Genomic DNA, 18,689 nt, shown 5'->3' with positions numbered 1-18,689 from the left:
GAATTTACGACGGTGTCAGCTGTGACACTACCACGCCCACCAGACAAACCCGTCCCCCCGGCCTTCGGCAAGAACACGAAGTCGAACGGTGTCCAGATGGCAGCGGTGCTCGATAAGTCGAGATACCATGAGAACGGGTCCTTGTTTCGGTATTGATTGCTAATCAGCACTAGATCAGTATTTACTTCCGCAGCGAACTGTGCTAGCAACTGGTGAGCGGTTGCACTCCGGTGCATGTTAATTTGCAAAATGCGGATCATGGCGTTCGCACCCTAGCCCTCTCCAACTCCGCCCTGAAGATCGGACACCGTCTGCGACGCTTTCACCAGACGCACCACGATCCCTGCAGAGAACACAACGTGCGATACAATAAAACGTCTCGATTGGTACCTTCCAAGACTAGTACTAGTTTGGACATTAGTTGAAAAATCTGGAGTATGGAGGCTGGAAGAATCTGCCCAACTGAAAAAGCGCAGAATGGCGACACACTGAAAATAGATTCGCATTTTCGGCAAAAAGAATAACTTGACTCAAATGAAGAATTTTCAATTAAATGGTCAAGTTGATAGGATGAAAACTATTCCAGTACTGCTGCTCGATTTCGGAAACAGTTTGGAGAAAAACACGTATGAAGTTTACAACGGGGCTATATAATTAGCTGTGGTTGCTAAGCACTGATAAATGGGGTAAGTAGCTCCCAAAATAAATACTTACGAGTATATGCTAAATTAAATTTATTTGGGTTTGCATATGCGAGGAACTTTGACCCCAGTGGGACTTGTATCGTGATTTGACGTCGGATACAAGTCGACTCAGCTGTGAAAGGGAACCTGAGTGAAATCAGAGTGATAATCTCGAGCGCAATGCTGACCAGATTGCCCGCTTTCTACAGGGTACTGTAGTGGTATATACTTTAAGTACATTTACCCGTATGTGCTTTTGTGCACGGAGTGAAGTGGAAATGCGTGAAGGAGTGTTAGATCAATTTGGATGTGCAACGTTTGTTTATTTAACATTAACACAATATTTATGTCTTTGATATGTATGTCTGGAGTTTAGCAATTAATGAAGGAATATTTTGCATTTCTAGCTATGTACGAATGGAAAGCCGTGCATGGAGAGTTCTTCCCATAAGATAAACACACAACTTTTTTACCCGGGCGCTCAACTTGCGGTATCCCGACTTGTTTGTATTTTGTGGTGTTAAATAAATAATTAAAAATGGAGGGAAAGAAATTTGAAACAGATATAACCACCTAAAATCTCTCTAAAATCATGAAGTAATATAGGCTATAACATAAAGCATGACACTGCCAACCGACGTTAAAATTCGGCTGTTACCAACAAAGTTATAATAGGTCAAATTGTTGTATACATTGAAGGTTACCTAGAAATGGATCAATTCTGCCCTCAAATATTCTTTCACAAAACTTCGCATACCTAAAGCGTCGAGCCTCCAGTTTTTGAATTGTTTGCATTTGTTTGTGAGTGAACTTATAAATCATTTTTGCATACTACATACCTCACATTGTAGACATAGATATGATATGATGACATTGACCGCTAAATAAAGCATAGTGCGTCAACCATACCAACGCGCCTCCGTAGCGATTTTCTGAATTGAGTTTCAGCTGATTCCAGGACTTTCCGTGAAGTTTGCACCCTTCCTTTACTGTTTTACGCTGCATGTTTCTGGTGCAATCCACTCCCGGCCATCCTGGGGCAGCTCATCAACGAGGCAACAACGGGTATCCGGTCTAGCCTGCCTTACTAAGAAACTCCAGACAACTCAGTTTTTCACCGAGGTCCACCAACTCGATATCCCTAAAACCTGTCTGATGTCCTGGTCTACGCCAACGTTTCATCTCAGGTAAGGTCTCCCTCGTCTTCTTTTTCGACCATAGATTGCCCGTAGAAACTTTTCTGGCCGGATCACCCTTATCCATGACAATTAAGTGACCCGCCCACGGTAACCTATTGAGCCAGATTTTAGCCACAACCTGACTGTCACGGTATCGCTCATAGATTTCGTCGTTATGTAGGCTACAGAATCGTCGTCCATCTTCATGTAGGGGGCCAAAAATTCTTCGAAGGATTCTTCTCTCGAACGCGGCCAAGAGTTCGCAATTTTTCTTGCTAAGAACCAAAGTCTCCGAGGAATACATAAAGACTCGCAAGACCATTGCTTTGTACTGTAAGAGCTTTTGCTCTATGGTGAGACGTTTCGAGTGGAACAGTTTTTGTAAACTGAAATAGGCTCTGTTGGCTGCCAACAACCGTGCGCGGATTTCATCGTCCAAGCTGTTATCGGTTGTGACTTTTGACTCTAGATAGGAGAAACTATCAACAGTCTCAAAGTTCTCTCCAATCTTTATTCTTCCAGTTTCACCAGTGCGATCTGATGTTTTTGGTTTGGTGGTTTTTGGTGCTGATGTTGCCACCTTATATTTTGTCTTGCTTTCATTGATGTGAAGTCCAAGATCGCGTGCCACCTGTTCGATCTGGATGACGGCAGTTTGTACGTCTCTTTGGTATGGGCCAACGATGTTCAGGGCATATGGGGCTATCCAACCTAACAAAATAGCGGAGAATATCTTAAAGATGGTATTCAGGAACGTGATAAATCTATAATTGCTGTACTGCGTGATACCTCCCTTTTCATGTATGGGACAGATAATGCCTCTTTGCCAGTAGTCAAGCATTCATTCGCTGTCCCACACCTTGAGCATAAGTTGATGAACCGCTTGGTGTAATTGGTCGTCTCCATATTTAACCATTTCGGCGGTCATTTCATCGGCTCTTGGCGACTTACAATTTTTAAGCCGATGGATTGCACGGACTGTTTCTTCTATGCATGGTGGTGGCAGTATCTGTCCGTCGTCTTTAGTTGGCGAGATCTTCAACTCACCGATATTTTGGTTGTTGAACAGTTCATCAAAATACTCAACCCATCGCTCCAAAATGCCCATTCTGTCTGAAATCAAATTTTCCTCTTTGTCTCGGCAGGATGAGCATCGAGGTGTATAAGGTTTCATCCTGCTGACTTGTTGGTAAAACTTCCGCCTTCTATGCCTGGTGCGGTTGCTCCCCGTACTTTTCTAGTTCACAGACTTGTTGGTTCTCCCAGGCTTCCTTTTTCTTCTCCGCTCGACGAATATCGTGATAAGTAGCGCTCGTCACCGCGTTCTTTGGGAATGCAACGTTACTCGGTATGCAGCATTTTTCCGTTCCGTAGCTAGCTTATATTCATCGTCAAATCAGCCGTTCCAACTTTTCTTGCGGCTGGGGCCAAGTATCTTTGTGGCCGTATGAATGATAATGTTCTTCAGGTAGTTGTAGGTGAAGATCATTTGTTCATGCTTCATTTTCAGGATCTCTGTTGACTGCGTTTATTGCGGCATCCATTTCCCCCTTCGTTGTTCGGGGTTCGTCGACAATTTGTCCCGTTTTTAGGCGCGGAAGACTTGCCTTCATCCTTCTCCCTCTGCAGCTTTTCGTTAAGAAAGAGCTCCCAGCCGCCACCCCGTGGAGGTGGAGATAGGATTTGGTACCAATCCACGTTTCGCCCTGGGACCTATACTACACTTTGACCACCAGTCATCGCCCCTTTTTAATGTGCCGTCCGCTGACAAGATTGTTCGTTCGCAATTTTGCCTAGCCAGAGCATCCCGATGGCATGACGCCGATAAGTCTCCGAAAGGCCTTGGAGCTTCTCAGTAACAATGGCACTTTCGATATGCTCTCCCATGTAGCAGAGCAAAAAGAACATTACCACTAAACAATACCAACTATATGGTGGTGTTGAAGTAACTGCATGTCTGTTGAGGATACTGGGAGTCCTAGTTCCGCACCCACTTGATGACGGACGGGACCACTTGAAAAGCAACTTATTTCTTCTCTCCAACCTTATCAAAATCGGTTTACTGTCTGTCTGTCTGTCCGTCACACGCAGTTTTCTCGGAGATGGTTGTAGCGATTGGCACCAAATTTGGTAGAAAGGTGGAAACTGTGAACGCTCACGCATATAGTAAGTTACATCCTTTTACGCCGAATTTAAGGGAGGGTCCTCATACATTCAAAATATATAGTCATATGGGGTATCAAATTAAAGGTCTCGGTTAGTACTTTTGGATGCAGGTCTTAGTTTTGATATTTGCTAAAAAGGTGGGCAGTGCGGGGGGTTGAAATTAACCATTTTTTGAACGAACCCATTCTCAGAAACTACTCAACCGAAAAATCTGAAACAAATCGGGAGGCTGCCACTATGTGGTGCCTAGGCTCCGAAATAATCTCAATACCAATATCTGTTCAAATAAAATTAATAATAGTACATTACTATAATTTTTAGTAATAAGTAGTTATACTAGGTCGAAACTGTCGCTCCTCTGGAATTTCAGGGTTATGCATGTCAATATCCCTTGAAAGTGGATATTTTCATGGGGCAAATGCACACTCAATTCTCTTTATAAAAAAAAATACACAAAACCTTTTATACCTGAAGCGTCTAGCTCCCGGTTTCCCGACTTGTTTGGGTCAAACACCCCAATTTTCTAAAAAAGTTGACTAACAGTTTCGTCCAGAGCAGAGGTGGACCAGGGTCTGATGAGTTACCTCTGCCCTGGACGAAACCATCAGTCAACTTTTTCGGAAGTATTCGTTACCATTGTCGTAGAAATAATATCAATAACCGGATGCAACCCTGATGAATACCGCGTTCTCAGTGTACAAGTGGCATGTTGTACCCTCATATGACGCTCTGATAATGACTATTACTTTTTCAGGAAAAACCATCTCGCGTAAAACATGTGGGATGAGTGTCAAGGCTGCCAGCTTTACTATCTTTAAGCGTGTTGATAGCCGATAAGATTTTGCAGTAAATTTTGAGAATTTTTTTCAAAAAAATTAAACAACATATTATCAATATTTATACCACTGTAAAAAGACGTTTATTACAAAAGTAGTGGGAAGTGCTAGTAAAAGGAAGGAGGAGAGAGCGAGAGCGTAACTGCTGTATTGTACTGTACAGAAACAAAAAAAAGCCGATCAGATCTCATAAAAGCTTCGACGCTACCTTGAATTTGCTGTTCTAGAGTGGTTTTCTCCCTTAATGTCCTTAACCGGACCATCGAAAAATTGCCATCACTTGCAGGCTCTTTCATGATGCGACACTCTGAAATCGTTATTATTTGCGGCAACTGCCCTGACTAGCGAGGAGTATCTTTGCGATTCGAGTCCGTCACGCTAAGTAGCGCCCGAGATTTAAAGACAGCTGATCAATATTTCCAGGTACAAGATCCAGCACATCTCCCGTCCGATCAGCAAGATAATTCCCCTACGGTCGAACGACAGCAAATCCATCAGAATGAGTAACATGGCATTAATCGCCCCGAGGTGCAGGATCCCGCAGACACAAAACGGATTACTTGCTTACCCACCCTCTACAAGTTCATAACGTCATAACGTAACTAATAAAAAATTTTTCGCGACAGTCATGGAAGGATGGCGTACCATCACCATACCAACACGTTATCTTTCAGACAGATTCATTGAGTCTCCTTAGGTTTTTCTATGGCACCTTTCATGGCTGCTGAACAATGCTAGAAGGCATGGTTTCGCAAATAAAGTATCGCCTGCGTATAATTTGAATAGGACAAGTGTCGAATCTAAGCCATCCCCGAAGGTCATCACGGGCCGCACGCCGGCATAGCGCTGATGACCTCAACATCCAAATTATGACCGAGATAGACTTCTACAAATACCTCCTCAAGGAACCCATGCTCGAGTTGGTAATCTGAACGATGTTCTATTCTCCGAATTCTTCCGACGTGTAAAGCTGGTATTGAAATCGGATCTCTCGGAGAAGAAGAAAATTAATGCATGAAATGTATCCTCGATATCCCTTCACTGCTTCATTCATTCGGAATATTGCCGTGGAGCGGCGGGTACGCACTACTGTGTCCAACTTCCAAATGCATCAACCAAACTCTGCCGTGGAAAAGAAGAACCTGTCTTGAGACATCGGAAGCAGGGGCGTGATTGACGTGGAGACACAAAATCACCGCCAGGCGAGTTCCTTGCATGCGGCTGTTTATAAGGCAGACTATGGACTAACTGCACTTAACTTGAAGGATCGATCTTTCGATCCGCTGATTGAATGGAAGTCGAAGGCAATTCACGGCAAATACGCCATTTGTCGAACAGTTGGCTGTGTGCTGGGGACCTTTTTGCTGGGACGGAGCGATTCATGTATGCCATTCAGGACGGCGTGGTCGCCACCCGAGCTTATAAAACACTTATAATGAAATGACGGATGGTGAACGAAAAATATACGTATTGACATAATGTTGCATGCAAAGTGAATTACCAAAACCTTTCATACAAGCAGGGGCTGATCACGGGAGCATGTTCGGTTTACCGGTATGACTTGCAAGCAGTAACCGATAGTTCTGATTGCAGATGTTTTGGGACCGACAACTTCTAGCAGATCGCCATGTACTGCACAACAAGTCTGACGTGCAATTAGTTTACTAGACAGGACCCTCCGCGTATATCATTGATGTTGCGATCTGCTATAATAGCAACATAGAACACGTAGAAAAGAAGGTGAACTATGAGCCACTGCGCCGGAAAATCAAAGAAATTTGCGGTCTTGAAAAGGTGGTTGTAATTTCGATCATATTGTCAACTACAAGTATGGTACCCCTGACGGCTTGCGTTGATGTTCTGGGACTCTCACAAAGTCTCGTTCATACAAACATTCTGCATACGTGTTCGATGATGCGGGGAGTTATCGAAGGATTCTCCCATAAACCCTCCACGGGCGACCGCCACCATAGCCCCTTTTATATTTCTTTGTAAGTAGGATCGTCCGAGCCCAACTGCTTAGCACTTAGAGCTAGTATTAGGTAAAATCAAATGAAGTAACAAACAAGTCGCGATACCGGGAGCTGGGTGCTTCAGGTAAAAGGCTTTGTCTTCATCTTATATGAGGAACTCCTTATGCGTAGTTTTCAATTCGTACAAAGCAAAATATTCACACATTCATACATATCATCATCAAAAGCAACAGTATTGTTCTAATTCTAAGTTAACAAACGTTGGCCGTCCAAGTTGATCCTACGCATCACCACGCATTTCCATTTTACTCCGTGCACAACAGCATATATGTATGTACTTAAAGTAGATATCACTGTTACTAAACTACACAAATATCTATCCTATTGGACGCTACCCGCAAACTTTTTTAGCACACACTATCTCGAGTAATTCGTACTAATATACAAATAAATAAAAAAAAAAGCTAAAAACGGAAAACTAAAATATCCTCATGGACCATCATGCTTCACTCATTGGGGTACACATTTTAAACCCTCACTTCTCTATATTTCACCTAATAACAGAAATAAGATCAGTTTCGGGCACTAACAGAGCCCCATTCATACCCCTTTGATACTCCACATGACTATATTCGGTGGAAAAAATGTTACAGCTCTCCCCCCTCAAGCTCAACCAAAAATGGCGACACTTGCTATATGTAACGGGATTCATAGACCTCTTCTCAGCGAATTTCGTGACAATTGGTTCAGCCGTTTCCGAGCAAATCGGGTGTGGCAGACACAAAACCTTAAAAAGAGAACACAGAAAATCTTCAAACTCAACAGTAATAGTTATTGCTATCAATTAGAAACGATGGAAAAAATTAGTATAAACGAAAATAGGAAATATCGTACTGAAAGGGAAGAATAGAGGTAGGAAATATTTAAGAGAACTCTATGGGACATACTGAGGAAAATAGTACTTGCTAGAAGTGTAAAGTCCAGATATGTAAGGAAAGAAGTGGGCTCATTCCCCCGCACTACCAAGCGGTTCCACACCATACACCTCGACATAGTAGGACCTTTGCGAGACTCGTACGGTTACAAGTATTGCCTCACAATCATCGACAGATTTACGCGGTGGCCTGAGGCAATACCTCTGAAAGACATTACGGCGCAGTCTTGTGCCGGAGCCCTCTGTCGAGAGTGGATACCTCGCTTTGGCGTCCCTGCAGTGGTCATCACTGGCCAGGGAATGCAATTTGAATCCACCCTTTTCTCGGAGTTAGGCAAACTCCTGGGTTTCAAACGCCAGCGGACTACGGCATACCTCCCGCAATCCAATGGGATGCTAGAACGTTGGCACCGGACGCTGAAAGCCGCCATTATGGCACGCGACGATCCGTCCTGGACTCAAGTTTTGCCTCTCGTCCTACTCGGCCTACGTACAACCCGCCGAGAGGAATTTACTGCCAGCCCCACGAAGCTGGTATACGGGGAGAACCCAAGACTCCCAAGTGATCCGGTCTTCGACAAGAGATCGGGTCTCACAGAGTCGAGGTTGGTGCGTCTGCTGAAGGACAATCTCCGACGCATCAAAGCCACACCTCTCACCCGACACTCGTCCGCACCTGCCTGTGCGCCCAAGGAACTGGACACTGGTCCTTAAGCCGCTGCAGCCTCCATATGAAAGCCCGTACCGCGTTCTCGAGCGGGGAGAACATTTCTTCCAGCTGGAGATCGGTGGACACAAAAAGGCGGTCTCCCTGTCTAGGCTGAAACTCGTGTGCGCCCCTAAGCAACGTCGTGTTCGCTTCGTGGACTGATGGGGAACGCAGTTCCGGATTCGGTCGCTGAAACCCCCTAGGTTTCATCTGGGGGCGGAGTGATGTGGTGCAGCAGGATTCGCGGCATTCGAAATTTATTTCGAATGTTGCGAATGCGAGCGGGTAGATGGCGTCACCGGCGCTCTCCACGCATTTTAGAACTCGGCACTGGAGTGGAGAGCCAGCGGTGAGAAAGTGCCGTTGGTTGGAGGGAGAGGGACCGCATTGAGAAGAGTCGGCCTCTTCTGCTCCAGCCGTCGTGCAGTGTGCGCAGAGTCTTTTCAAACCGATCCACTGAGACACACTTCTCTAGAGTTTGTCTCCGAAATAACTGTATATAAATATAATTAAAACTGTTATCAATATTAATAGAAACAAAGCCGCTTAAAGTGTTCATTTTTATCAGAAATTGTTATTGACACATTCGCTTCTAGACAAACATCTACGTTTGTCCGAGCGGACTGAAAAAGACTTCCTGTTACCTGTGTTCTTTGACATATTTAAAAAAAATTAAATTTCGATATCTTTCCAGGAATATGAATTAGCTCCAATCGTAGTCGTCACCGGTGCTCAAATCGAATCGCAATCAATGTCTTCACGCTGCCCTGGTCCAAGTATCTTAAAGAATCCTAAAAATGGGAAATATGCAAATACAAGCAGTTCGTCCTCGGCGAAGCAGAAACACCCCTCCGCCGATTATAGTCCCAGTAAACAGCCCTTGATTGGGCCCGAACTTCGCCACAACGATAGTGTAGGTAGTCTATCAAATAGGAATCTAGTGCTGCCAGCCACAGCATCTTCGTCCTTATCGTCAACCTCCGTAACACTAGGAGAAAAAGTAGACCTCACAGCCGCGAGTTCCGTTACAACTAGAGTAACTGCCAGTATCAAACAACCCGAGTCGTACCTTTCGTCCACAGCTATCGTTACTACCAAAACAGCGAACACAACTGCTTCAACAACAGGCAATGATGGGCAGGGTCGAACCTTATCTACTTTTGTTGGCACCGGTGGAACGAACGCTTCTGCTGAATGTAGAACATTCACCACGCAAAATAATAAAACTAAGAATAATGATAAAAATTCAAAAGCCAAAGGGCAGGAATGATTGAGGCCGGTGCGCTAGAAATGGCCTTATTTCGCGTCAGAGCTTTTAGTCAGATAAAAAATATATAAGCTAAGCTACCTTGTGTTTGTTACCAGCTCGAGTTTGTTCCGTGTACGTTTTTCGTTCGTCCTAGAAACTAACTCGAAACCCAATCAATTAAAATTGTTATACCACCAATAATGAAAACAAAGTTAACGTAGACAAAACTGATTTGTGAGAAACGTTTTTTAAATATTACCTTAGGAGCATTATTTTAAAGTGTTTGTAGCCAGATGGAGTTATTGTATAATATTATATTATAGTAGAAGCCATACGTTGATATTTATTGAATTTTTAATCGAGACACTATATGGAATTTGTAACACAGTTGAATTGCATACGAGTAAGTACCTAAATATTGATAGCTGTAAGTATTCATAGAATATAGTAAATGTATTTGTCAACAAAGAAATTAATCAGATAAAACAAACGAATATTGCATGTTACAAAGCAGTGTCAACAAGGAACACTACAAATATTTAGAAAATGATGTTGAAATTATGTTGGAACCTAAGTGTTTAGGATCCTAAGTAGCGAATTTTATAGTAAATGGTTTGATTCGAGAGTCTGGTGACAACATCTTAAATTGCAGTAAAGCCGGAGCCAGGTCGCAACATATTATATAACATATAACTATTAACTATTCACCTTTCGGTTCTTGTTATAATTTTTGCCACTAAAGTCAGCTTCAACCAAGATCCACAGTAAATGTAAACTATTGTTTAAGCATCGCCCCTTTAAATTGCATTTCTGGCTCTAGAGAAGGTGTTCTGCCGTGTGCCACACGAACTCATCTGGCATGCTCTGCGGCAAAGCCTAGTACCAGAAGAACTCTTGCGCTAGATTAAATTGCTCTACCACGATCCAAAAGGTAAAGTGCGAAGTGTAGCGGGCATATCAAAACCACTTCGTGTCTGTCGATATTCATCAAGCAAGCGCCCTCCCACCACCCCTCTTTGTTCTTGCTATGGACACGGTCACACGGGACATACAAGGTCCAGCGTCCTATACACTGCTTTATGCAGACAAGGTTTTCCTGGCATCTCATGGTCAAAAATGGAATAATCGCCTCATGCAACACCGTCTCAGATTGAATCTGAATAAAACTAAATTTTTGACAACCAATCCTAATGAAATACCGAGAACTGAGCAATTTAAACTTCTCGGACCAATGTTATAAGCCAATGGTGAGCTGCATTATAGAATTGCGTCATGCATTAGCGCAATCTGAATAAAGTGGCGTTCTTTCTCATCGACGTATCAAAGAACGTCTCAAGTCGAAAATTTGCCTCAATGTCCTCCGCTCTATCACTCTCTATGGTTCTGAATGATGGCCGGTAATGGAGACGAAGATGTTAAGCTTTACCAGTGGCGTGGCACGCGTAGTCACGTCCGAATTGAAGATATCCGCGCTCGAAATGAGGTTGAAATTGCGTGGTATAATCACGTAATTCGCGCTAACGAGAATTCACTTACTAAGATTGGTCCGAACATCGAAGTCGATCAGAAACGACCAAAAGGCCGACCGAAGCAACGATGGCTTGATACACTGGATGGTACCAGGCCTTTGACAGAACAAAATGGCGTAACTGATCAAGACAAGCCGACCTCTGTTTTGAACGTGACAACGGCTGAAGAAGAAGAAGACTATTGTTGAAGTGCTACATTATTCTATGAGATTATCTCTCTAAGTTGGAATTCAGACCCATGTGAGCTGGGAGCTGGTTGAAAATGTATCGCCACACCGCAATTTAACAAATGAATTATCTTTGAGTATCGAGCTGAACCCATTGTATGATCGCGCGTTATATCCAGACAAAATTTCAAGTAGCTTTCAGAGAGAGAGCTTCTTCCAGTAATATATTAGCCAACATAATATTCCAATCAGATGAATGATAGCAACACTGCATGAAACCATGTTACATTTAAATTCAATATTAACGAAATTTATTCGTACTAAACAGTTGACAAATGTACACATCACCAAGTAAGATTGCAAAATCAATCATATGCAGGGAATTGTGTAGTAAAATTGCATTAGGTTCTGTTCGAATTTTATCCTTAGGTTGAGGTAATTTCGGAAGACAAACAAAATAAAATTTTTCAAACGCATCTATAGTTGAAGTATTAACTAAATTGAAGATTTTCTCTCTGCGGCAAGCGATGGAAAAAATGTTGGAATGTGGACAACAGTTGCACCATCTATTCATCGACTTTAAAGTCGCATATGATAGCATAGCCAGCGTAAAACTGTACACGGCCATGAGAGAATTCGGTATCCCGACGAAATTAATAAGACTGACTAGGCTGACCCTGACCAATGTGTGAGGCCAGATAAAAGCAGCAGAATCACTCTCGAGGCCATTCAACATCAACAACGGTCTACGATAAAGGGATACCCTATCATGCGTGCTCTTTAACCTCGCCCTCGAGAAAGTGATCCGTGATGCTGATGTAAATGCAAGAGGTACGATCCTCTTTAAGTCCACCCAACTAGTGGCCTATGCTGACGATATCGACATCATGGGAAGAATCACCCGAGACGTACAAACTGCCTTCATCCAGATCGACCAGACAGCGCGAGATCTTGGGCTACACATCAATGAAGGCAAGACAAAATATATGGTGGCAACGTCAGCACCGAAGACGAACCAACCAACAACATCAAACCGCACTGGTCAAACAGGAAGAATAAGGATATGAGAATACAACTTTGAGACCGTTGACAATTTCTCCTATCTAAAGTCGAAAATCACAACCGATAACAGCTACGATGATGAAATCCGCACACAGTTGTTGTCAGCCAACAGAGCCTATTTCAGCTTACAAAAACTGTTCCGCTCGAAACGTCTCACAATAGGGTCAAAGCTCTTACTGTACAAGACTATGATCTTGCCAGTCCTCATGTATTCTTCGGAAACTTGGGTTCTTAGCAAGAAAAATTGCGAACTCTTGGCCACGTTCGAGAGAAGAATCCTCCGAAGAATTTTTGGCCCCCTACACGAGGATGGACGATTCCGTAGCCTACACAATGATGAAATCTATGAGCGATACCATGACCGTCCGGTTGTGGATAAAATCCGGCTCAATAGATTACGGTGGGCGGGTCACTTAATCCATATGGATGTGGATGATCCAGCCCGGAAAGTCTAAAAGGGCAACATATATGGTAGAAAAAGAAGACGAGGCAGACCCTGCTTAAGATGGAGCGATGGCGTAGGCCAGGACACCAGACAGCTTTTAGGGATATCGAATTGGTGGACCTCGGCGCAAAACCGGGATGTCTGGAGTTCCTTATTAAGGCATGATGATGATGATTAAGTGAATTGTGTCCGGAGCAGAAATTTTGGTATCGGATGTCGGATACCAGTCGGCTCAGCTGCGAACGAGTTCCTGAGTCAAATCACGGCTATAACTTGCGAATGGGACTTGCCTCGCTGACCACATTAACTCCTATGGTATCATTACGGTCTTGAAAGAAATGTTGTAACCTGTTCCAAGACTAAGATCCGCGCCAATTATTATTATAAAGGGAACCTCTTTATTTATAGATTAAATCCTTTTCACACAAAGAAGTATATGCATTAAAACACACAAAAAAAAGTTGTTTGGTCCCAATTTGGTAATATGGCTGTCTCGAAAAATCACTTTTTTGACTGGTTGATACAATATCTCAGCTCTAGAAAAAATGATAAGCGGATATTGAAGTATGTAGTATGCGTCCGCTGCCAAAAGCCTCACATGCACATTTTCGGAGCTTAGAGACGTATATAATATTTTGTATATTATTTCTTAAGGTATATACCATAAAAAACGGTGTTTTTAGAAAATCGATATTTTGAAAAAAGATACCGGATGGTTCTCTTAAGTGAACTAAACAACGAATCGATCAAAATCGAATTCCTCTCTTGGCGCCATAATGGATATGACTTGCGAAATATTCTGTATAAAATTATTATTATGTACTTTGATTATCCCCGAATAGAATTAATTTTAATAAAACTTTTTTAGAAGATTCCTTAAAACATTACTTATCCAAATGCCTTCTTGTCCAGCTTGGCATTGTATTCGGACCATACCCCCCCCCGTGAGATTTTCTCTGAATGCATTCTGAAATCTTTTATTTCTTCTTACTTAGACTTTTAGGTAAAGATGCAAAATTCTAAGGCCTATTATTGAAAATAGGGTAATAATCTTTGGCGCAAAAATCCATATTGGATCAAGGCCTTGAAATGTTTTAGAGTACTTCATTCAACACCGTAAAGATAAACTGTAGGAGGCAATGTGGCCAGCATTGCGCTCGCCCAAGATTATTACCCTGATTTGACTCAGGTCCTAGTTCACAGCTGAGCCGACTAGTATCCGACATCCAGTCAGGATAACAAATCCCTCTGTCACCATTGAGATTTGAAGCGCAACCTTCCGCTACGACAGCCCAGCGCTCATACCACTTGAGGCAGCCGTTCCCTAAGCTCTCTGCATGCTTAAGTCAATAAAAATGTTTGTTTAGCCAACAGCAAGTATGCCTGTTGTTCGATGTCGTATTGCCTAAATTCAATTGTTTCCTTTAAACTACCGTTCAAGAATGCCGTCTTTGTGCCATAATAAGCTCCATGAGAATTCCCTACCTGTAAATAAAGAATTCTGAATATATTATACATTACTACTGGAAACATTTCTTCGTAATCCTTTCCAAATTGTTGTGAAAAACTTTTACTTTGTTTTAAAAATTCATGTTCCTTTTCATTTGTACGTATACCCATTTACATCCAATCCGTGCTTGGACTGAATTCATAAGATCCCAATCTTATTATTTCTCAGTAAATTCATAGTCTGGCCACAGAAAAATCAACATGACTCATTCCACGACAATAGTACCAGGAAATGGTTAGATTGTTGTCGGTGAAGCGACAACTGTGTTAGACCACAGTATATCTAACAGACCTCGACCTGCAAAACAAGGCGTAAACGGACTGTCAAACCTGGTCATATTAGCTCGAAAAAACTGACTGCTTGCACGGTTGCATTTTTGCGTAGATATCCAGCAAAGACCCACAAATACCAGAAAATATTGTCAGAAAACTAGGTGGAGAAAAAGGGTTGCCAGAAGGCTTAAAGTCACCAACCACACATGAAATTTTGTAGTGAACTTAAGGGCAATAGGATGATCAGACAATCATCCTAAGTGGCCGACAACGACCTAGAGGGCAGAGCTATCCCAGAAACCTAAAAAAAAAGTTGGCGAAGTTGACCGTGAAGGTCCGCCCGCAGATAGATTGAAGCTCCATCAAAGTGCTCGGTCGACACGTTCTTGCACGCCTCTGTGCTAGCCAGGCTTGGGAAGTGGGAGGTCCTTTGAGCTCTTTGATCCCTCACGTATCATTAATACAAAATCAGCGTGGGTTCGCACCGGATTTCAAAATAGTCAATGCAAAGAAATTCGCGACGGCCTAACGAATAACGACCAGAACGTGAACTTAAATTCAAAAATAAAAAAGAGATCCACGACGGATCACAGTCCCGATTATTGCCTTTTATGCCGTATCGTCTTTTTGAGGGTGTCCCTTCCAGCTTTTGCGGGAACAAATAATCAAAATCAAAAATGTTGCAGCTGTCGAAAAAAAATTTTCAATTTTAGCCACTTTTTTAAGTTTTGTGTAAAACAAAAGCACAAACAAAAGTCGATTCATGTTATTGTCATACGCACTTTTCTCCAAAACGGCTACACCGATTCAAACGAAATTTGGTAGACAAATGGGAACTGAAAATGCCATGGATGCAGTGAGTGACATAAATTTACGTGGAGTTTAAAGTAGGCTCCCCACACATGCATGGGGGATTTAAACATTTTTCTCATCAAATATAGTCATGTGGGGTATTAAATGCAAGGTCTCAATTAGTAATTTCCGAAACTGATATCAATTTTGACATAAATTGCAAAACGCGCAAGTAAGGATTCAAAATGTGCAGACTTAAAATGAGAAAGAATTCATTTTCGGAAACTATACAATCCAGAAAGTTGAAAAAAAAACCAGGGTAATGCGCTTATACGAAATCTAGGCCTTAAAATATGTCTCATTCCGAAATGTGCTCAAATACATTTACTAATAGTATATTATCAACTTTTTAAAGTTGCCCGGAGACTCCCCATAAGTTCATCCAAGAAGTACCAAATTGCAATGCAACAGCATAGGGGAGAGTTTCGTACATAATACTGCCAAGTTTCATAGAAATCCAGCGATTACTATCAAAATCATAGCAATTCAAACTCACCAATTTCAGGGGAATTGACTGCATCTTAAGCCTTTCAAATACAATGCTGATGTCATAATTAACGAAAATAATTGACATGAGATCTAATTAATTGTGTAAATGGAAAATGGAAAATAGAGCGCAATTGCATTTTTAACTATGTACACGCGTAACTGTCATGGACACATCGTTCCCCTATAAGGAAACACAAAACCTTTAATACCTAAAGCATCTAGCTTCCAGTTTCACGACTTACAAATACTGCAACAAAAAGCACCCTTAAAAATTTGATATTTGCCCAAATTTTGCTTAGTATTCTTGGTAATTTCATAGGGAATCATACCCCCAAATTTCATAATGGTCGGTTTTTTACTTTTCGAGTTAGAATTCCCGCAAATAAGAAAACCATCATTTTGTGAAAAACGCATTTGAAAAAAAAAAAATTGCTTGAAAAATTCCCTTTCGGGTATGAAGACTTTTATCACTCTTAATTTCGAACAAAATACATACGATTCTGAAAACATCCTAATGAGGTTTTCCCCCTTAAGCCTCGGAATTTATATCAGCAAATATCCTACTGGTTAACCTAGACGACCAACCTTGTCCAGTATTTCTGGCGTTCTGCGAATCCCTGTTAGGAAGTACTAACCAACTTCTTAGTAGTTACACCAGCTAGGTCGCATAGTGCACTAGCAGAAGCCATAATGAGGAAGGAATAACTCGTCACTGTAGACAGTCTCTGTGCCTCATTGCTTCAATCGTATATCGCCTTTCTTTGATTTTGGTCCAGTTTATAAAATGAAAAATTGAACTGATCAACAGCGAATACGGATCTACACCAATGTTCGCAGTCCTTTTCGGGAAAACAAAACTAGACTGATCGAACGGAAACTTTTCGCGATTGTGGAGAAAAGTTGCAATTTGGTAATTTGAATGTAAGCAGATATGTATGACGGTGTCCACTGGATCTACATACACGGCGCACATGCACAGTATATTACGTATATATTTCTGATCGCAGATTTAACACATCCATTCTCTCTATCAATACAATAGAAATGATGCAATCTCGATTTGCAGATTTTATCTCCTAAATTATTCCTTAAACACTGAAAAAGGAAACAACTGATTCCCGAAATACGTTATTTATTTCAATGAAGAAAATTGTAGCCAAAAAAGAAAAACTCTGTTTTTTAGGGTTTTGTGTAAAACAAAACCTTATTAAAATCGATTTAATGTCTGTCTTTCTATCTGTCAGAAAAGTGCTTTCTCCAAAACGGCTAAACCGATCCGAACGAAATTTGGTGGACAGATGGGAACTATGAAATCCCACGCATACAGCGAGTGGCATAAATTTAGGTAGAGTTTAAAGGGGGCTCCCCATACATGTCAAGGGCCGATTAAAAAAAAATATTTCACCGGAGATATTTTCTGTAGGGTATCAAATGAAAGGCCCCGATTAGTACTTTCCGCAACTGATTGTAGTTTTGTAAATTGTAAATTTTTGAAAATTGCAAAGTGCGTGAATGAGGAGTCAAAATGTATACACTTAAAGTGAGACAGGACTTATTTTTGGAAACTACCCAACCTAAAAATTCTAAAAAAATCGGGGTTGTGCGCTTAGATAAAATCTGGGCCTTAAAATATGTCCCATTCTGATATCTGCTCAAATAAACTTACTAATAATATATTACCAACTTTCAAAAATTTACTCAGAAACCCCCCTTAAATTCATCCTAGGACTTCCGAATTCCGAATTGTACCAGCACAAAAGACAATATTACGTATAAACGTGTTAAATTTCATGCAAATCTGACCATTAACGCCAAAGTTATAGCAGTTCAAAGTGAACAATTTTGCGCGAAATCACTGCTTCCAAAGACATGCAAATAAGATGCTGACGTCATAATTAACGGGAATAATTGGCATTCGCGTGAAATATTAAAGTCGCATTTATGAAGAAATTACTTATCTGCAGCCCTTTTTAAGGTTTTGTGTAAAACACTTATGTGAAATCTAATCTTCGAGAGATGTCCCATTCCGGTATCTGGTCAAATAAATTTACTAATAGTATATTATCACCTTTTAGAAATTGACTAAAAGTTCATCCCAGGTGTACTAAATTTTGCACCGACAAGTTTCATGAAAATCCAACTATTAGTGTCGAATTTATAGCAGTTCAAACTTATCAATTTCGTGCGAATTAACAGCATCCTAAGCCATACAAGTAAGATGCTGACGTCATTATTAACGAGAATAATTGACATTCGAGTGAAATATTAAAATTCCATTCAAGAAGAATCTAATTGTCCCTAGCCCTTTTTTTGATAGTGATCATTTCTTTGATAGTGATCTTTTCTTTAATGGATCTATTCTCAGAAAAGACACAACGGAAAAATCTAAAAAAAATCAGGAGTCTGCCACTATATGGTGCCTAGGCTCCGGAATATCTCCCATACCGATATCTGTTCAAATAAAGTTAATAATAGTACATAACTATAATTTTTAGTAATTGACAGGAAAGCCCCCTTATGTGCATCCTAGAATAACGAAATTTCGCACCAGCGTAGGCTACAGCATAGACTCTACAAAATTTAGCGAAAATCGCACTACTACTAACAAAGTTGCAATAGGTCAAAGCTTTCGCTT

At 41.5% G+C, this 18,689-nt stretch overlaps 1 protein-coding gene across 1 annotated transcript in view; it reads left to right on the top strand.

Moving 5' to 3' along the window:
- LOC119656053 (sodium- and chloride-dependent glycine transporter 1) overlaps window positions 1-9,308 on the top strand; it is a 193,504-nt gene extending 184,196 nt beyond the window's left edge. Inside the window, exon 12 of the mRNA XM_038062318.1 lies at window positions 9,174-9,308. The gene's annotated coding sequence lies outside the window, so the exon portion shown is untranslated. The remainder of the gene's footprint in view (window positions 1-9,173) is intronic.
- Window positions 9,309-18,689: the final 9,381 nt, after the last annotated feature.

This window comes from Hermetia illucens, chromosome 4 (genome assembly GCF_905115235.1).
Source record: "Hermetia illucens chromosome 4, iHerIll2.2.curated.20191125, whole genome shotgun sequence".
Lineage (NCBI taxonomy): Eukaryota > Metazoa > Arthropoda > Insecta > Diptera > Stratiomyidae > Hermetia > Hermetia illucens.
Note: the sequence above shows the minus strand (reverse complement) of the source record. Positions and strands in the feature narration are given on the sequence as shown.